The sequence below is a fragment of the Odocoileus virginianus genome, chromosome 22 (assembly GCF_023699985.2).
Source record: "Odocoileus virginianus isolate 20LAN1187 ecotype Illinois chromosome 22, Ovbor_1.2, whole genome shotgun sequence".
Classification (NCBI taxonomy): Eukaryota; Metazoa; Chordata; class Mammalia; order Artiodactyla; family Cervidae; genus Odocoileus; species Odocoileus virginianus.
This window is the reverse complement of record NC_069695.1, coordinates 29767628-29787011: the sequence shown is the minus strand read 5'-3', so window position 1 is coordinate 29787011 and position 19384 is coordinate 29767628. Positions and strand designations below refer to the sequence as shown.

Here is a 19384-nt window from a genome sequence, read left to right as displayed (position 1 = left end):
ATACCTGGGTTGGGAAGATCCCCTAGAGAAGGGATCAGCAACCCACTCCAGTATTCTGGCCTGGAGAATTCCATGGGCAGAGGAGCCTGGTGGGTTACAGTCCATGGGGCTGCAAAAGTCAGACGTCATTGAGCACTAACATTATTCTATAACAGTATTAAATTAATAAAAGTTAAATAAAAAATATCAAACAAGAAACAGTGTTATCTAAAGTTGGGAGGTGGTGGGGGTGGAAAGCACCAAACTACAAATTTACAGCAGAAGGAAAAACTTTTATAATTAGTTTACTCCTAATTTTTAAAATTAGCTGATTCCCTGTTATAATAGCTGATATATAATAAAACAGAGTAGCATTAGTACTTAAAGAAAATGTTTTTTCACTTTAATTGTATAAAAATTATTAATATTTGACTACATAATAACCCTTCATAGAATAATAACTTTGGGATATAATTTTTCTCATTTTTTTTCTTTTCTTAATAAATCATCCTTTGTAAATTTATTCATTTTAAATTAGCATTTTAAACAATTTTAGTTTTTTCTTTTAATCTAATAGTTTAGGTTGCTGACCTCATGATACAAGAAAGTTTCATCAAATCCCCTTGGTTTCTAAAGCAAACAGTAACAGATTCTGCTTTTTAATTTGTATTAGTAAAATATTCATGAAATATTTTGTATAATATAAACCAGGTTTTATACTTATTTTGTTTAATTAGAAAATCAACCCTTTGTGAATTTCTATTTTATAGGTAAGAAATCTGTTCTTCAAAGTGACTGACTGCAAATTCATAAAACTAGGTAGTAGTTTCAGAATTGAAACACAGTCTGACTCCAAAATTCACACTCTTTTGACTACTGTATTATGTACCGCATTTACAGAATAAAGTGTACTCCAAAGCAGAGTGCCATTAGTGGTCAAGGACACCTCGGTGGCATAACGTTCTCTTTCCATTTGGGAAATTCCACTTTGAATTCCACAGAGACTAAAAGGAAATTGAAACCGTTTAGGCCAGGACCCTTAAATGCACCAGAAAACTTTCTTTACATTCATCATGACCAGCATCATTATTTCTTTTCCCCTAATCTAGTGATAGGGGAGTTCCAGTTAGCTAGAAATACTATAATTCAAGATGTCAATTTCTATTCTTAAAAGAATCATATGGTATAAAACCTGAAAATGGATAGACATACATAGTTGTTTTCCCAAGTGATATCTTAAGTTGTAGCTTCCTGTTAAAGTATGTTGATTTTTCTGTTATACTTTTTGTTTTATTTGTAGTTCATTTGGCCTTTTCTCTACCCTTAAAAACAAGAATGCAGTCTTACTTTCCTCCTTTTGTGGGCTGCAAAATATCTGGATATAACCTTTAATTCCCCTGTCAGTGACATTAGTTTTCTAATCCCTAGTGTCCAGCTTTCTTCATCAGATGACTGGCTACTTAACTTGAAGTGCTTATCAGTGACCAGATTGTTTGAGAATGGAATGCATAAAACAAAATATGGAAACTAATAGAAGGACATTGATTCTCTGTCCCATCTGAAGATAGACCACAAATTAAGTAATAAAGTAACATTGCTGCTCATGACATTTCATTTCTATGGCACTGGAATTAGCAATGCATAACCCATAGGCAGCAACATTAATCTCACAAACTATCTAGGTAGGAAATCATACCCTGACATCTTGATCTTTGTTGCTACTATATCAGGTCCATTGTAAAAATTTGTATTTTCAATAAATTAAGCCAAAAGTAACAAAGGGAATCAACTGGAACCTGCAGTCTTGCACAAAACAAGACTATTTTGTTCTTTTGGTTTATTGCATCTCAGTACCAGCTTTGTCTCTCCCAATTCAAAGTCTAATATTTTCATCTATGCATGTAACAATGAAGACCAGCAGCTCTTAAAATTTGCCTCTGTGGAACCAACATTTCTACATATGCTTTGGCACTCAGGAATGAAAATCTCAAGGAGGAATTGTCTAGAAGGTCATCAAGGAAACGGTGATTGTTGAGCATTATCCTTAAGGTGGCAATGCTTTTTTCAGTCAGATGGATGCAGGAGTTGGGGTGGACAGCTATCCTAGTAGAGAAAGATCATACACATCGTGGCTGGATGAAACAGTGTGTGCTGACAGAATGACAAGTATTTCAACATGAAAGCGGCTTTAGGGATCTGAAAGATAAACATCTGAAAATCTACACAAGGACCATAAAAGAAAGGGGACTTTTTTGCTCTGCTAAGAGGAGTGGAATCCATCTTGTAGAACAGGGCTCTCCAACCCCCAAGCCGTGGACAGGTCAGTTCGTGGCCTGTTAGGAACTGGGCCACACAGAAGGAGGTGAGCAATGGGCCAGGAAGCTAAGCTCCATGTGTATTTACGGCTGCTCCCCATAGTTCACGTTACCACCTGAGTGCCACTATCTGTCACATCAGCGGCAGTATTAGATTCTCATAGGAGTGTAAACCCTACTAAAAACTGCATATGTGACGGATCTAGATTGCACGCTCCTTATGAGAATCTAATGCATGATCATCTGATTCTGCATGATGGTGAGTTGTATAATTATTTCATTATCTATCACACTGTACTAATAATAGGAATAAAACTGAAAAGAGAAACTGTTAGTTGCTCAGTCATGTCTGACTCTCTGTGACCTCACGGACTATAACCCACCAGACTCTTCTATCCATTGGATTTCCCAGACAAGAATACTGGAGTGGGTAGCCATTCCCCTCTCCAGAAGATTTTCCCTAGCCAGGGATCGAACCCAGGTCTCTTGCATTGCAGGCAGATGCTTTACCAACTGAGCCACCAGGGAAGCCCTCCTGGTATATCAGTTCAGTTCAGTAGCTCGGTGGTGTATGATCCTTTACAACCCCATGGACTGCAGTACACCAGGCTTCCCTGTCCATCGTGAACTCCTGGAGCTTACTCAAACTCATGTCCATTGAGTCAGTGATGCCATCCAACCATCTCATCCTCTGTCATCCCCTTCTCCTTCTGCCTTCAATAACTCCCAGAATCAGGGTCTTTTCAAATAAGTCAGTTCTTCACATCAGGTGGCCAAAGTATTGGAGTTTCAACTTCAACTTCAGTCCTTCCAATGAATATTCAGGACTGATCTCCTTTAGGATGGACTGGTTGGATCTCCTTGCAGTCCAAGGGATGCTCAAGAGTCTTCTCCAACACCACAGGTCAAAAGCATCAATTCTTCAGTGCTCAGTTTTCTTTATAGTCCAACTCTTACATCCATACATGACTACTGGAAAAACCAAAGCTTTGACTAGATGGACCTTTGTTGGCAAGATAATGTCTCTGCTTTTTAATATGCTTTTTAATACCCTGGTATATAGTGCTATATAGTTTTTGTTACTATAAAATGTATAGGAGAGGGGGACAGCAGAGGATGAGATGGTTGGATGGCATCACCAACTCGATGGACATGAGTTTGAGTAAGCTCCGGGATTTAGTGATGGACAGGGAAGTCTGGAGAGCTGCAGTCCATGGGGTTGCAAAGAGTTGGACAGGACTGAGCGACTGAACCTAACTGAACTGACTATAAAATGTTATTATTTATTACTTGAGTTACTCCACATTCACTTTATTAACCCCTTTCCAAATGCGAGTCACCATAATATTCAAATCTTAAGAACAGGCAAGTGCATGCCCTCCGAGAGTTTTGTGCATATAAGCTGTGCAGTAAAAACTGCTAGAATACAGGCAAATGGAGTGAAGAAGTGAAGAGAAGTTGCTCAGTTGTGTCCGACTCTTTGCAACCCCATGGACTGTAGCCCACCAGGCTCCTTGGTCAATGGGATTTTTCAGGCATTAATACTGGAGTGGGTTGCCATTTCCTTCTCCAGGGGATCTTCCTGACCCAGAGAGCGAACCCAGGTCTCCCACATTGCAGGCAGACACTTTTTACCGTCCAAGCTACCAGGCCCAAGAAAGTGAAGTCACTCAGTCATGTCTGACTCTTTGTGACCCCGGACATAGTAACCCACCAGGCTCCTCAGTCCATGGAAATTTTCCAGGCAAGAGTGCTGGAGTGGGTTGCCATTTCCTTCTCCAGGGCATCTTCCTGACCTAGGGATCGAACCCAGGTCTTCAACATTGCGGGCAGACACGTTACCATCTGAGCCACCAGAGAAGCCCACACCCCGAACATCTTCCAGGGCTCAGATAGAAGTTATTCTTTCTGGGTGGAAAAGGATGATGTTCCCTTTAACTGAGTCTTATGAATGAATAGAAATTTCCCAGGCAGAAGACTGGGTAGGAGAAAATATCAATGTCAAAAGTGGAATGGTGTCCTGAAAGAACCTGATTTGATGTTCTGGAAAATGAATGACGTGGTTCCAGATCAGAGTATACAGGAGAGCCATTGCAATGATTAAATATAAGTACTAAGTAGAACGGCTTCCCTGGTGGCTCAGAGAGCTCAAGCTACTGCAAAATTGCACTCATTTCACATGCCAGCAAGGTCATGCTCAAAACCCTCCGAGTTAGGCTTCAACAGTATGTGAACCAAGAACTTCCATATGTACAAGCTGGATCTAGAAAAGGCAGAGGAATCAGAGATCAAATTGCCAACATCCATTGGATCACGGAAAAAGCAAGAGAATTCCAGAAAAACACCTACTTCTGTTTCATTGAGTACACTAAATCCTTTGACTGTGTAGATCACAATAAACTGTGGAAAATCTGAAAGAGATGGGAATACCAGACCACCTTACCTGCCTCTCGAGAAACCTGTATGAAAGTCAAGAAGCAACAGTTAGAACTGGGCATGGAACAACAGACTGGTTCTAAATTGGGAAAGGAGAACATCAAGACTATATTGTTACCTGGCTTATTTCATTTATATTCAGAGTACATCAAGGGAAATGCTGTGTTGGATGAAGCACAAGCTGGAATCAAGATTGCCGGGAGAAATATCAATAACCTCAGATATGCAGATGGCACCACCCTTACAGCTGAGAGCAAAGAGGAACTAAAGAGTCTCTTGATGGGGGTGAAAGAGCAGTGAAAAAGCTGGCTTAAAACTCAACATTCATAAAACAAATATCATGGCATCCAGTCCCATCACTTCATGGCAAATAAATGGGGAAACAATGAGAGACTTTATTTTCTTGGACTCCCAAATAACTGCAGATGGTGACTGCAGCCATGAAATTAAAAGATGCTTGCTCTTTGGAAGAAAAGCTCTAACAAACCTAGACAGTGTATGAAAAAGACATTACTTTGCTGAGAAAGGTCCCTATACTCAAAGCTATAGTTTTTCCAGTAGTCATGTGTAGATGTGAGAGTTGAACTATAAAAAAGGCTAAATGCCAAAGAATTGATGCTTTTGAACTGTGGTGCTGGACAAGACTCTTGAGAGTCCTTTGGACTTCAAGGAGAGCAAACCAGTTTATCCTAAAGGAAATTAACTCTGAATATTCATTGGAAGGACTGATGCTGAAGCTGAAGCTCCAGTACTTTGGCTACCTGATGCAAAGAGCCAACTCATTGGAATTAACCCTGATGCTGGGAAAGATAGAAGGCAGGAGAAGGGAGTGACAGAGGATGAGATGGTTTCATGGCATCTCCCACTCAATGGACTTGAGTTTGAGCATGATCAGAGAGATGGTGAAGGACAGGGAATCCTGACAAGTTGTGTAGTCCATGGGGTTGCAAAGAGTTGGACACAAGTGAATGACTGAACAACAACAATGTAGCTACATTGCAAATGAAAGCATATTATCTTGTTTGCAGTTGGAAATATCTATGGAGAAGTATTCAAATAAAAAATTACAGTCACGAGAACCATGCTAAGTACCTAAAAGTAGTCATCCTTATATAATCAATTTTATACAAATTTTATACAAAATAAGAAAGAAAAAGAAAAGAGAATATAAAAAGTAAAGAGAGCAGAATGACATGAAAAGGAATATAGACAGAGGGTAAGAAGTAAGGGAGAAAGGATATAACAGAAGAAAATCAAAATAGGTTTTATAATTAAAGATGAAGAAAATGGTGATGTTATCCCTCAACATAAAAAGAGGGTGGGGAAAATTAGAAATTGTAGAATAAAAGCTTCTTGGGCATAGCTGAGGTAAGAATGAATATTCATTTGAAAAATGGAAACTGCAGTCTTTTGGTGCAATGAGTAGGATATCAAAAGAGTCTTCCCAAACAGTTGTTCTTTAGTATGATTAATTCTTGATTTAATTTTCCTATGTATTTACAAAGCCCTTGATATACATATGTAATAGAATAATATATATTTCACCTGTAATTCGCTGTAGGAAATGTATAAGCAGAGTCTCTTATTCAACCACTAAATTCGCTACAATTGATATTTAGTACATTAAAAATAACTTCCAAATTTATGTAATTTCTGTCCAATGTCATCACCATCATCCCCAGTTGAATAATCAGACCCACCACATTAAGCTACCATTTCTTTGTTACATTTTTTTACTTCTTGCAAAGAATTTTTCCTCTCCTCCTCATTAATTGTGAGCCTCGTCAGATGACTTTGGGTAACTCTTAACAAGATACATCAAAATGGAAGCACTGAAGTACAACTGTACAGTGTTTTTAAGAGGACTCATCCAACACAGCTAGCTAATCAAGAGTCTTTGGTCCACAGGCTGAGCAACACTTTAAACACCAGTCACTGGGCAGAAAAAGAAATACTCTGCTGAAAAGCTGTTTAAAATTATAGTGCATGGTTGGTGGTTGATAAGAGAGAGTTGATTCTTTTTTTCCTAAATAAAAGCTGTTTTTTTTAGGTTACAGGCTCTTTTTTTTTTTCTTTTTTTGTAACTATTCTTGAAGCATATTAAAGTGCTTTCCTATCTTGTAAAACTTTGTATAGTAACTAAATCAATGGAGCTATCAAAGTTATATTAATCCAGCTATAGGGTGAGGTGATCTGTAAAACTTAACCATAACCAAGACTATAGCAACCCAATAGAGTTCACCAAAACAATTTATCTGAGAACACACACACACACAAAATATATCTGGGGTTAATTTTCTCATATGTATACCAAGAGGCATGGAGTATCAACATAGAATTAAAATGACAGAGAAAATAGAAGATCTAATCTTTTTACAACTCCCGTGTGTTCTCTCGATGCTAGGCTTTGTTAGACATGCCCTGGGACCCAATTACATTGAATCATTTACAGATATGATTGAAAACCATGCTGATAATGTTCTTATCTACCACTGATAAGCATTTGTTCTGCTATTAAGAGTCATTATCACATTTTTGTACAAAAATAAATAAATAATAATAATTGTCACATTTTCAGTGACAAGTTAAATTATAAGTAGGAAAACAAAATATTCAGGGGATTTTATTTGTTGAGTGCTTGTGACATCTGATTGTTATTTGGGCTCTCAAATTATAAGGACAATTTTTCATGGGAAACTTTCTAATTCCTTCTGGGAAGAACACTTGCAATTTTTATATCTTCCACTACAAAGGAAAAGTGAGAGATGATGTTGTCATCCCAGATTATCCTGCTAGGTTTTTTTCAAGTGAGATAATTAAAAGAGAGAAGTAATATTCATTTTTCTACCCATACTTTTGAATCCTAAATTACAATCTATTTTTTAAATTAGCATCCATCCAAAAAAAGGCTCAAAATGAGGTCATTATAAATACATTACTCAATCTAAACAATGTGGTCTTTTATACAAATAGTTTTACTGTCAAAAAAGCAGAGATTAGGGCCATTATTTAATAGTTTTAAGAATCTTTGCAATTAAGACCAAGATTTTAGCCCTCTTCCTCTGTGAGGACACAGCAAGATTTCCTCTGTGAACTCTCATCAGGGCCCAAAGGACCCCCACTGGGAGTCAACCTGAGTGGCACCTGAATCTTGGACTTTCAGCCTCCACAGCTAATAGGATCGATACAAACCTTCCAAATTCCAGTTCTTGAACTGACATCATCAAAATGTCAACACAGGTCATTTCTGACCTCCTTCTCGCTCACCAGAAGACCAACTAGCAACTATCCACAGACAAGACATTATTGTGAGACTCCAGAACCCCAGGAATGAGGCTGAAACACCTCCATGGACTCCAGAGATCAAGAAGGAGTTATTAAAATGTTAAGAGGTACAGGTTCTGTATGAATTTCTTCTCCACTAGACCAGTGCGGCCCTGTGCTGAGAGGGGTTTCCTGGGCCTATGGTTTCTCCACCGGGAAAAAGAGACCCCAAGGTAAACATCAGCTTTCCGGAATTGCCAGACACCACTTGGGTCTCTCCTCACTGGGGTCAGTGGGGGAATCGGTGGGACTTAATAACCAAGGATCAGATGGAAACAGAGGTGAGGGTAGGGCTTATAGCAACTAGGGCTCAGATCTGGGCAGACACAGTTCTTTCTGTCAGCCACAGCAGAGATACCAGTCCGTGTCTCTGTCCTTGTGCAGAACAAAGCTCATGGCCTTGTCTGGCCAGGGAGTTGCGATGGCAGTTTGGGTCCCCAGTAAATGGACCAGACTGGCCATGGGGCCTGTTCTGTTGGTGGGAGGGGAGTCTGGAGACCCTTCCTCCTGTGGGTCCCGATTCTCGGTTAGGACACAAGGAAAAATCTAGGTCTTACCCACTACGAGCAAGTTTATTAACAATAGAAACATTAAGGAAAGAAAGAATAGGTCGTACGGAGTCAGACACTACTGAGCAACGGACACACAAAGAAAGAGCAAAGAGAACATCTTAAGAGAGATGCGGGCCATGCCAAGGGAGGCAAGCGGCCATGGAGGGCTGGGCTACAGACCTTTTAAGGCAGAGTCATTTGCATAAGCCAGAGGGGTCCTTGATTGGCAGCTGCAGGTTATATAGCAAGATGCTCTACCCCTAAAGTCCTTCTCATAATTCAGTCTGCTACAATTAGATCTATGTATTCATGGAGAATTTAAGAATAATTAATGAGTCCAGTGGCCGCCAATGGTTACTTCAGTACAGGACAGTGTGAGGTGTGCACATGTGCTAGAGTAAGGAAAATCCCACTAATCAGGGCAGTGGGGTCTTCATGGCCCCCTGACTATTTTTGGAGTGCTGATGGGGGTGTAATAGGGGCTGGTAAAGAGCTTATTGGGATTAGGCAGCTGTTGGTTGGTTAGCCAAAGGGGCTGCCTCTTGTTGCTCTCAGCTAACTTTTTGCCTATCAGTTCTATGTTCGTGGCTGGGAAGAGAAACCAAATGGTAGTCCTGCATAACTAGGGGGCATAGCCTCCAACCGCACCCTGAAACCATAAAACTCCTAGAAGAAAACATAGGGGAAAATCTCCTTCATGTTGGTCTTGGCAATGATTTTTTGCACACAACACTGGAAGGGCATACTTCAAAAGCAAAAATAAAGAAATGAGACTACATAGAAGTTAGAAGATTTTGCAAACTGAAACTATCAGCAAACTAAAGAGGTAGCCTATGGAGTGGGATAAAATATTTGCAAGCCATACATCCAATTAGAGATTAATATTCAAAATGTATACTATAAGAAACTCAAAGAACTCAATAGCAAAAAACAACCAACAAAACAAATAACAGTGAGTAGAGGGTCTGAATACACCTTTTTCCAGAGAAAATATACAATCATCAAAAGGTACCTGAAATAGTGCTTCATCATCGCTAATCATTAGGGAAATGTAAATCAAATCCACAGTGAAATATCAACTCATACCTGCTACAATGGTTGTTATCAAAAAGACAAGAGGTAAATGCTAACTAGGATGTGGGAAAAAAGAAACCCTTGTACATTGTTGGTGAGAATGTAAAATGGTAGAGCAATTATGGAAAACAGAATAGAGATTCTGCAAAACATTAAAAATAAAGCAACCATATGATCCAGCAATTACAATTCTGAGTATATATCCAAGGGAAGAAAATCAGGATCTCAAAGAGATAGTCGATCCCCCATTTTCAGTGTCGTATTATTTAGAGCAGGCAGGACATGAAAACAACCTAAGTCATATGCCAACAAGTAAGCAGACAAAAATAAAATATTTTACGATAGGACTTCCCTGGCAGCTCAGTGGTAAAGAAGCTGTTTGCCAAAGCAGGAGACACAGGTTCGATCCCTGATCTGGGAAGATCCCACATGTAGGAGAGCAATTAAGCCACAGCTATTGAGCCTGTGCTCCAGAGTCCAGGAGTCTGCGTTCACTGACTCTCATTCTGCAGCCACTGAAGCCTGAGTGAAGAGAAACCCCTGCCCTGAGAAGCCTGCTCACCAAAACCACGAGTAGCCCCCTCGGGCTGCAACTAGAGAAAAGCCTGTGCAGCAATGAAGACCCAGCGCAGCCAAAATTAAATTAATTAGTTAATTAATTACGTAAAAATATATTACACACAATAGAATTTTCTTCAGCCACAAAATTGAGACATTCACAGCAACATGGTTAAATCTTGAAGGCTTTGTGCTGACTGAAATAAGTCAGACATAGAAAGACAAACACCCTATCTTCCCCCTTATGTGTGGAATCTAACAAAATTGGACTTGTATTAACGGAGCAGATGGGTAACAGGGTGGGGACAGGATGGGGTGAAATAGGAAAAATGGGTTTAGGTGCTTAAAATATACACACTTCCAATTATAATTGACAATTCTGTGGATCTCATATACATCATGGTAACTATAGTTAAAAAACACCATATTGTACACTTGAAAGTTTCTAAAGAGTAAATATTAAAAGTTCTTTGCATAAAAATAAAACATTAATTTTGTGAGGTGAAGGCTATGTTAACTAACCTATCATATTAAACATTTGACAAAGCATATTAAATCATCACACTCCATACCTTTAAAACCTACACAGTGTTGTTTGTCGATTGAATATCAAGATAGGAAAAAAATTGTTTTGGACTCTTTGGGAGAAGGCGAGGGTGGGATGTTTCAAGAGAACAGCATTGAAACATGTATATTATCTATGGTGAAACAGATCACCAGCCCAGGTTGGAAGCATGAGACAAGTGCTCGGGGCTGGTGCACTGGGAAGACCCAAAGGAATCAGGTGGAGAGGGAGGTGGGAGGGGGGATCGGGATGGGGAATACATGTAAATCCATGGTTGATTCATGTCAATGTATGACAAAACCCACTACAATACTGTAAAGTAATTAGCCTCCAACAAATAAAAATAACTGAAAAAAATAAAAATTAAAATTTAAAAAAAAGAGCACGGATTTAAAAATATAAGCAATAGATACCTAAGAGCAAATACATACAATTCTGACTACATTTCAATGAGTTTTAAAGATTTTTCTAATCATTATATTCTCTATAATCTAAGTAGAAAACTTTTTATGAAATTGAGAGGAAAGCGTAAGCTTCTAGGTAAACTTTGGCACTTCTGCGATTTACAATAGCTTTGGGCCAAAAATTCTTAGGCAGTAGCTTCAATGTATCTTTAAACTCAAATAGTTTCGTCTAGCCATTGAATCCTGATAGCTTATCAGATATAAGGTCCTGGTTAGTTTTCTGAACATATCAACTTCCTTTGTTTATCTGGCACATCCTTTATAGTAGGAGAAATTGCTTAGTGTCCTGCATAGTATTCTGCTCAAAGGAGGGGACCTCATTTAGAAAAAGGAAATGAGAACCACCTCTGGATAAATACCTGCAGATTTCATGGCTATCTTTTGTATCCAATTAGTTTGTGAAAATGTGTATTTTAATTAATTCCCTCAAATAGGCTTGAAATATTTTATTTGGCTTCCAGAGGTTTTGAAACTTTTGATTAAAATGCATTTAAACAGCAAATTTTAGAACATTTAAGGAAAAACAGGAATTCTCTTACCTATCTAAGGTGTTGCCTATGAATATTAAAAAAGCAAAACTATATTTCAATACAAAAAGAGTAGGCTAATGTATACATGCATTTCTATATCCTTCATGTTATTTTTAATTGTTTTAGATATTTGATTTAGAAAAATTTCTATTATTTTGTTTTCCTGTCACTCTGTGAGTAAGGAAAGTAGAGCAAAATTGTTAGATTTCTTGTTTCACTGCATATAGTTCATCAGTTTTTAGTGAACAAAGGTTCATATTAACATCCAGTTATTATAGCAAGGGAAGGGTCCCAAGTGTTACATATGCATGCAAGAGGGAAAGGAATATATTTCCCTCAGTGGCAGGAGAAGGTAGGACTCTGTCTTAGTTCAGGCTGCTCTAGCAGAATACCAAAGACTGGATGTTTTATAAACAGAAATTTGTTGTTGTTTAGTCACTAAGTCATGACTCTTGTGACCCCATGAACTGTAGTCACCAGGCTCCTCTGTCGATGGGATTTCCCAAGCGATAATACTGGAGTGGGTTGCCATTTCCTTCTCCAGGGAATCTTTCTGACCCAGGGATTGAATTTGAGTCTCCTGAATTGGCAGGCGAATTCTTTACTGCTGAGCCAGGAGGGACGCCCACAGCAGAAGTTTACCTCTCACAATTCTGGAGATGAGCAAATCCAAAAGAAAGCCACCAGCAGATGTAGCATTAGGTTAGGGCTTGCTTCCTGGTTCATGGATAATAGTCTTCTTACTGTAACCTTACGTGGAAGAAGGGGTGAAGATGCTCTCTGGGGTCTATAATCTAATCGCTAGTGTAAGGACACTAATCCCATACACAAGGGCTCTACCCTCATGATCTAACCACCTCCCAGTAGCTGCCTCCAAATACCATCATTCTAAGGGTTAGGTTTAAACATATAAATTGGTGCAGGGACAGACATTTAATCTATAGCAGTCTCTGACTCTGGAACATAGCAAACAGTCATAGCATAGTTAAGACTGCTTTTTCAGAAACATAGCAGCAGGCTCTCCATCTAAAAATTCCTAAAAAGCTGTAGGGTGAGAAAAAGAAGGGAGTGTGGTCTACATACACAGCCTGTTTGTGAAGCAGCACCTAATAACCCAAGGCAAGAGTATTTTAATGAGGTATCACTCTCTTATCCATTCATTCATTTACTCAGTCTTCCATTTATAGGCATTATGCAAATGATGGGATGCAGAAAAGAATAAAATACTGCTTCATACTCAAAACCATTATCTAGTAATCTAAGAAGCAAATTATCCTGAGTTAAATGAACTATTAAAATTCAATATAATCACAATAAATTTTAAAGCAGAATTCTTTTTATCCTCTGCCCTATAGCTTGAAACTGAACTCCATATGCTTCAGACAGAATATTTACTTCAAGAATCTTTGAGTCACGGAGTGATTTATCCACATGTCAAGATAAAATAACAAAATCAAAATTAAAAACAAAAACAAAAAACTACCGATGATGGAACTCGTTGATCTAATTCATCCAGACTATTTGCCTCAATTAGTTGCCTATGAGACAGTAACACTAAAATCATATTTTTAAGTAAAAATTAAATCCCTTCTGAAAAACACTATAAAGTGTCCACAGGGTAAAACAATTCAATGTACTAATTGTCATAGTTTTTAAAAGTGATGTATTTAATACAATATATAATTAAAGGCGTTCATTTAACTATATGCATGCCATAACAAAAGGCAAAAGGAGAAGTGGACAACAGAGGATGAGATGGTTGGATGGCATCATCGACTCAATGGACTTGAGTTTGAGCAAACTCTGGGAGATGGTGAAGGACAGGGGAAGCCTGGCATGCTGCAGTCCATGGGGTCACAAATAGTCAGAGGAGACTTAACGACTGAACAACAACAAAATACTATAACATTAGATACAATGATAAATGTGATGATAAAACATAATCTCTTAACTGGTAAATTTATTTAATAAGCTATCTTTTCACTTTTGAGTAATAATTAAATCTCTTTAAAAAATCACATGTTTCTGAAAATATGTCCATGGATCCCCAGGTTGCCAGATACACTAGACTGAGAGAAACTCAGATCCTCTACCATATACAGGCAATGCAGTACATTAGAAAAGACTAAAGTTCTAGCCTAGCAATGGTAATTATTAGTGAAGTATCCCAGAATAGCTCTGAACCTCAACTTTTTTCTACATAAAATGGGACTATTTATGTCTAACTAATGCAACGTATCAGATATTTATTTATTCCTCAAAGTAACATTTCGTGGAAGTTGTACTCATTTAAGAAATTATAGAAATTTAGGCACAGAATATTTAAATGGCATGCACAGTCACACAGATAGAAAGTGCTTCTTGACACTAAATATTAAAGTACTTATACTCTTCTTAAACCACAAAATGATAGGATAGTTGGAAGTCTTGCTTTATTAGTAATAATTCATTGTTCCTCCTGCTATCACTGATACTGCACTTGGAGCAATGACCCGTGTTTATCCTCTTTTCTGAATATATTTCCATGCAACTCACGATATGCCAGGCTGTGAACGTGTGTTAGTCACTGTCATGTCCAACTTTTTGTGACCCTGTGGACTGTAGCCCACCAGACTCCTCAGTCCATGGGACTTGCCAGGTAAGAATACTGGAGTGCGTAGCCATTCCCTTCTCCATGTGATCTTCCAGCATTGTAGTCAGATTCTTTACTGTCTGAGTTACCTGGGAAGCCCCAAATCCCAAAATACAATGACTTAAGGTAGTTTATTTCTCTCTCATGTAACAGTTGCTTCTGCTGCTGCTGCTAAGTTGCTTCAGTCGTGTCCGACTCTGTGCGACCCCATAGACGGCAGCCCACCAGGCTCCGCCGTCCCTGGGATTCTCCAGGCAAGAACACTGGAGTGGGTTGCCATTTCCTCCTGCAATATGAGGCTTCCCTGGTAACTCAGGCGGTAAAGGTTTCCACCTACAATGCGGGAGTCTGGGTTTGATCCTTCTGCAATATGTAACAGTTGAGAGGCACATAAACAGGAAGTCTCAGTCTCCGTTCAGGTTTCTTCTGTCTCAGCCATAGAAATGGAGAGACCAGGGCAGTATGTGGCCAGTTTTTTTGTTTATTTGTTTTTGTTTGTTTTACAGGATTAAACTTGAGTGTCATACATAACTTCTCATATACTATTAATAAAATCGGTAAAACTTGTACTGTATACACCAAGTTACAAAAGACACTGAAATAGTTTTTTTTTTCCCCCAAAGTTGCCTTCGCTAACGTAGTTTAGTCATTACAATGAAAGAGAGGAACTATAAACATTAGACAGCCTCTGGCATTCTGCCACATTCACCATTCAATGCAAATGCAAATATTAAATGCCTGTTAGATGTATATATTATGCTAGATTCTTTGAACTTTATAGAAATGGTCTTGTAATAAACTGATGTAGATGCCGCTTTGCTTGGCAAGAGTTCTAGATTTAAATTTAAGAAATTAGTGCTATTTTGCTCCATTTTAATGTAATGTTCAAGGGTCATGAAGTGAAAAAATTAAGACATAGGGCATGAATAATATTAGACTAATGTTGGTTCTTCTTCACAATAAAGTGAAGATCTGTTAATGGATGGTGAAAGTTTAGTGGAATATTGAGGCCTTTAGGGATGTAATAATGAAAGTAAAGACAGATTTAAATTGTGTTTAACAGGTCTACAATGATCAAAGATTCCTAAAGAAGTGGACAAGCCACATGCTTTTCAGCAGGATGCACCATGTTTCCTTGGCCCTGCTTCCTTCAGCGCTGACATGTAGCCCTGAATGTCTAAGCAGATTGTCCCCACTCCTTTTTACTAGCTATGTGCTAAGCTTATGAGCTAGAGCTCATTTCTAGAGAGTGTGGTCACTGCAGGATGTAGATATCTAAAAGACTGTAGACATTTATAGAATTTATGTCAATTTATAGGTCATTTTATGTTGCTGGGAATTTTAGAATATATTGTAATATTTATTCAAACTTAAAAAAATTGAGTGCCATTTTTATTGCTCAGTGCAAGAGAGTATAATCTGGCTTCATTATGTCTTACACCAAAATGAATGCCGTGAATACAGCATTTGGCTACTTTAAAAAATCTAACAGTGGTTAAAACTTAATTTGCCTTTTCTTCAATTTAGAATGTTAACTTCATCTTAACTCTTAGAGTCTTTCTGATACCTGGCCTATGCACTAGAAGCCTGAACAAAATTCTGATCATTATTCTATTTGATCAATATACATTGTTACAGCATAGTATCTGGTTTTTGAAAATTATTTTGGGGGTGTTTTATACAATGTGGTACATGTATGTGCTAGGTCACTTCAGTTGTGATTGAATCTTTGTGACCCTATATACTGTAGCCTGCCAGGCATTTCTGTCTATGGGATTCTCCAGGCAAGAATATTGGAGTGGGTTGCCATGCCCTTCCAGGGGATCTTTCCAACCCAGGGATCCATCCTGTGTCTCTTAGTCTTCTGCTTTAGCGGGTGGGTTCTTTACTGCTAGTGCCACCTGGAAAGCCAATATAATGTGGTAATCTAGTAAATAAACTGAATGCTTGCCTTATAAATTGACACTAACACTAGAAATCACCAACTGAAAAAAAAAATCTCTCTTAATTCCTGACTTTCTCAACCAACTAAATGCATGACGTTTGGGATTTTACTTATGCTGCTAATCTTCAATTCCTCTTCTGTTAACAGGGATTATAATACCTCCTCTAATTATTTTAAGCTTGTTTAGATCAGTTCAGTCACTCAGTTGTGTCCGACTCTTTGCAACTCCATAAACTGCAGCACACCAGGTCTCCCTGTCCATCACCAACTCCCGGAGTTTACCCAAACTCATGTCCATTGAGTCGGTAAGCTATCCAACCATCTCATCCTCTGTTGTCCACTTCTCCTGCCTCAACCTTTCCCAGCATCAAAGTCATTTCAAATGAGTCAGCTCATCGCATCAGGTGGCCAAACTATTGGAGTTTCAGCTTCAACATCAGTCCTTCCAATGAACACTCAGGACTGATCTCCTTTAGGATGGGTTGATTGGATCTTCTTGAGGTCCAAGGGACTCTCAAGAGTCTTCTTCAACACCGCAGTTCAAAAGCATCAATTCTTCGGCACTCAGCTTTCTTTATAGTTCAACTCTCACACCCATACATGACCACTGGAAAAACCATATCGTTGACTAGATGGACCTTTGTTAGCAAAGTAATATCTCTGCTTTTTAATATGCTGTCTAGGTTGGTCATAGCTTTTCTACCAAGGAACAAGCGTCTTTTTATTTCATGGCTGCAATCACCATCTACAGTGATTTTGGAGCCCCAAAAAATAAAGTCTGACACTGTTTCCACTGTTCCCCCATCTACTTGCTATGAAGTGATGGGACCAGATGCCATGATCTTAGTTTTCTGAATGCTGAGCCTAAGCCAACATTTTCACTCTCCTCTTTCACTTCCATCAAGAGGCTCTTTAGTTCTTCTTCACTTTCTGCCATAAGGGTGGTGTCATCCGCATATCTGAGGTTATTGATTTAGATAGTCAACTGAAATAAGATAAATTCATTGGATTTAAATAATGAAAGTAGACTATTATATTGGAATAGATTGAAGGATATAGGCATTTAATTTTTGATAAATTCATTAGCTTTAAATTTACAATAAATATTTACAGAATGAATATTATGTTAGGCACTGTACTCTCCAAGTTTAAAAATTTTAACATGCAAATAACTTTGCCATATTTACCAAAGAATGCTATTAAAAAGTCTTATTTCCAAGGTAAATTAATAGCTATTATAGGAAAAAAAACTTTATGGGATCAAATAAGACTGGAAAGATTATATTAAGTCAAGTTAAACAAGTTCCTTTAAATCAGTTAATCTCAGAGCTTCTATTAATAACATATTTACATGCATTGGGAGTCTCCAAGATAATATAGTAGGCAGAGTTTTTCCTTCTTATTTCAAAGGTTACCTCTTAACACTATTTTTCTTTGGATAAAACTTTAGGAAAGTTTTATTTTATCCTGAACTCTAACTAATTTCCATAACACATAATGTAACTTAGGAGAAGTGGAAGTGAGCTGAGGTTAAGAATTAAATGCTTATATCCTTCAATCTATTCCAATACAATAGTCTACTTTCATTATTTAAAATTTTAATGATTTAAAAATTTCTCAATTCTAATTTAAAAAATAATCATCTCCTTTAATTTGTGTATTATTTTCTTATCTTCCTTTCTCTCATACATTTTTCCTATTGAGACTGCAAAACCAAAAGTGTTTGAGAAATTAAGATTCTACTTCCTTAGCACAAGCTCCCCAACACCTTCCCAATAAAATAAGCATGAAAAGGAGAGAAAAACACATGTCATATCCGAAAATTCTAAGGTTATAAAAATTGTAGAATAATGTAGCCATTGAAAATTTGGATCATGGGCCTCTCAAGACAAACTACAGAACAGCATTTTATTTTGCCACAAATTCAATTCTTTTAGGCAAATACAATCAGAAGGAGGGGAAAGTTTCCGACATCACTGTGCAGAAGTTCTGTTCTCCAAAATTCAGCTAAGGACACGGAGCACTCCTGGAGAATACAGTGCAACTGAAGCCAGCCCTTACCTGCTAGGTACACCTCATTGAGCTGGCAAAAGCTATTCCACTGTGCTCAGTAAATAAAAAAGCACAGCAAGGAAATACAAGCTTATTTAAAAATAACTTTTGCATGTTCTAGAGTAAGACAGCCATCATCTTTCAAAGAGTAGATCGAAAGTGATCTGACAAATTCTGTTGAATGACAAAGGGATTTTCTACAATATCTTGTAAGTTGGCCAACACTTCTAAGGTGCTGTCACCACAAAGTCAGTGAAAAGAATTTTTTTCCAGCTTAGATACACAATTAAAGCTGTCAAATCCTCTCCTCTCTTGCAAAAGGTTAGGAGGGAGGGATAGATGCAATTACACAGTTCCCTGACAAACTGCTTCCAAATTTCCCTTCTAAATCATCCCCGTGCTTTCACAATACCCTCAATTATAGAAGCATAGGATTGCACTAGTGACTTTATAAGAGGCAAAACAAATAGTCACTTGTCAATTCCTTCCTACTTTGACCTTTCATGGCATTTGCTACTGTTAAATATCTGCCTATTTGGTGAAGTATTCTCCTCTACTAACTTCCCTAAAATTTGTTTTTTCCCTTTCTTTAATATTTTTGTTTGTTCCTTTTTTGATCCTCAGGAGCAAAGCTTAGAGTTAATTATACTTATTATTATTCACATTTTCTACATTTCTCATCTTTTCAATGATTACGTATTATATACATGAGCATGTGCACACATAGGTTACTATTCATTTATTGTTTTGTATCTTTTTATCCCTAGTCTCCATTCACACTCTCCTTAGCTCCCCCAGGAAAATGTAGCAATGTATTGGGTACATTTTATTGAATTTGTATATATTCTTTTAAAATATGTAGTTTGATTCATTTGTTATGTTTTTAATTTACTTAATATTTTGTTAAAAACCTTGTATTGTACTTAAAAGTCACCACTAAGTATTTCAGATCCAAACAT

General features: G+C 37.9%; 1 non-coding gene across 1 annotated transcript; it reads right to left on the bottom strand.

Annotated features, from left to right (window-relative positions):
* Positions 1–2750: 2750 nt before the first annotated feature.
* On the bottom strand, positions 2751–2822 carry TRNAC-GCA (transfer RNA cysteine (anticodon GCA)). Its single transcript has one exon. It is a non-coding gene; the product is annotated as a tRNA-Cys (tRNA).
* Positions 2823–19384: the final 16562 nt, after the last annotated feature.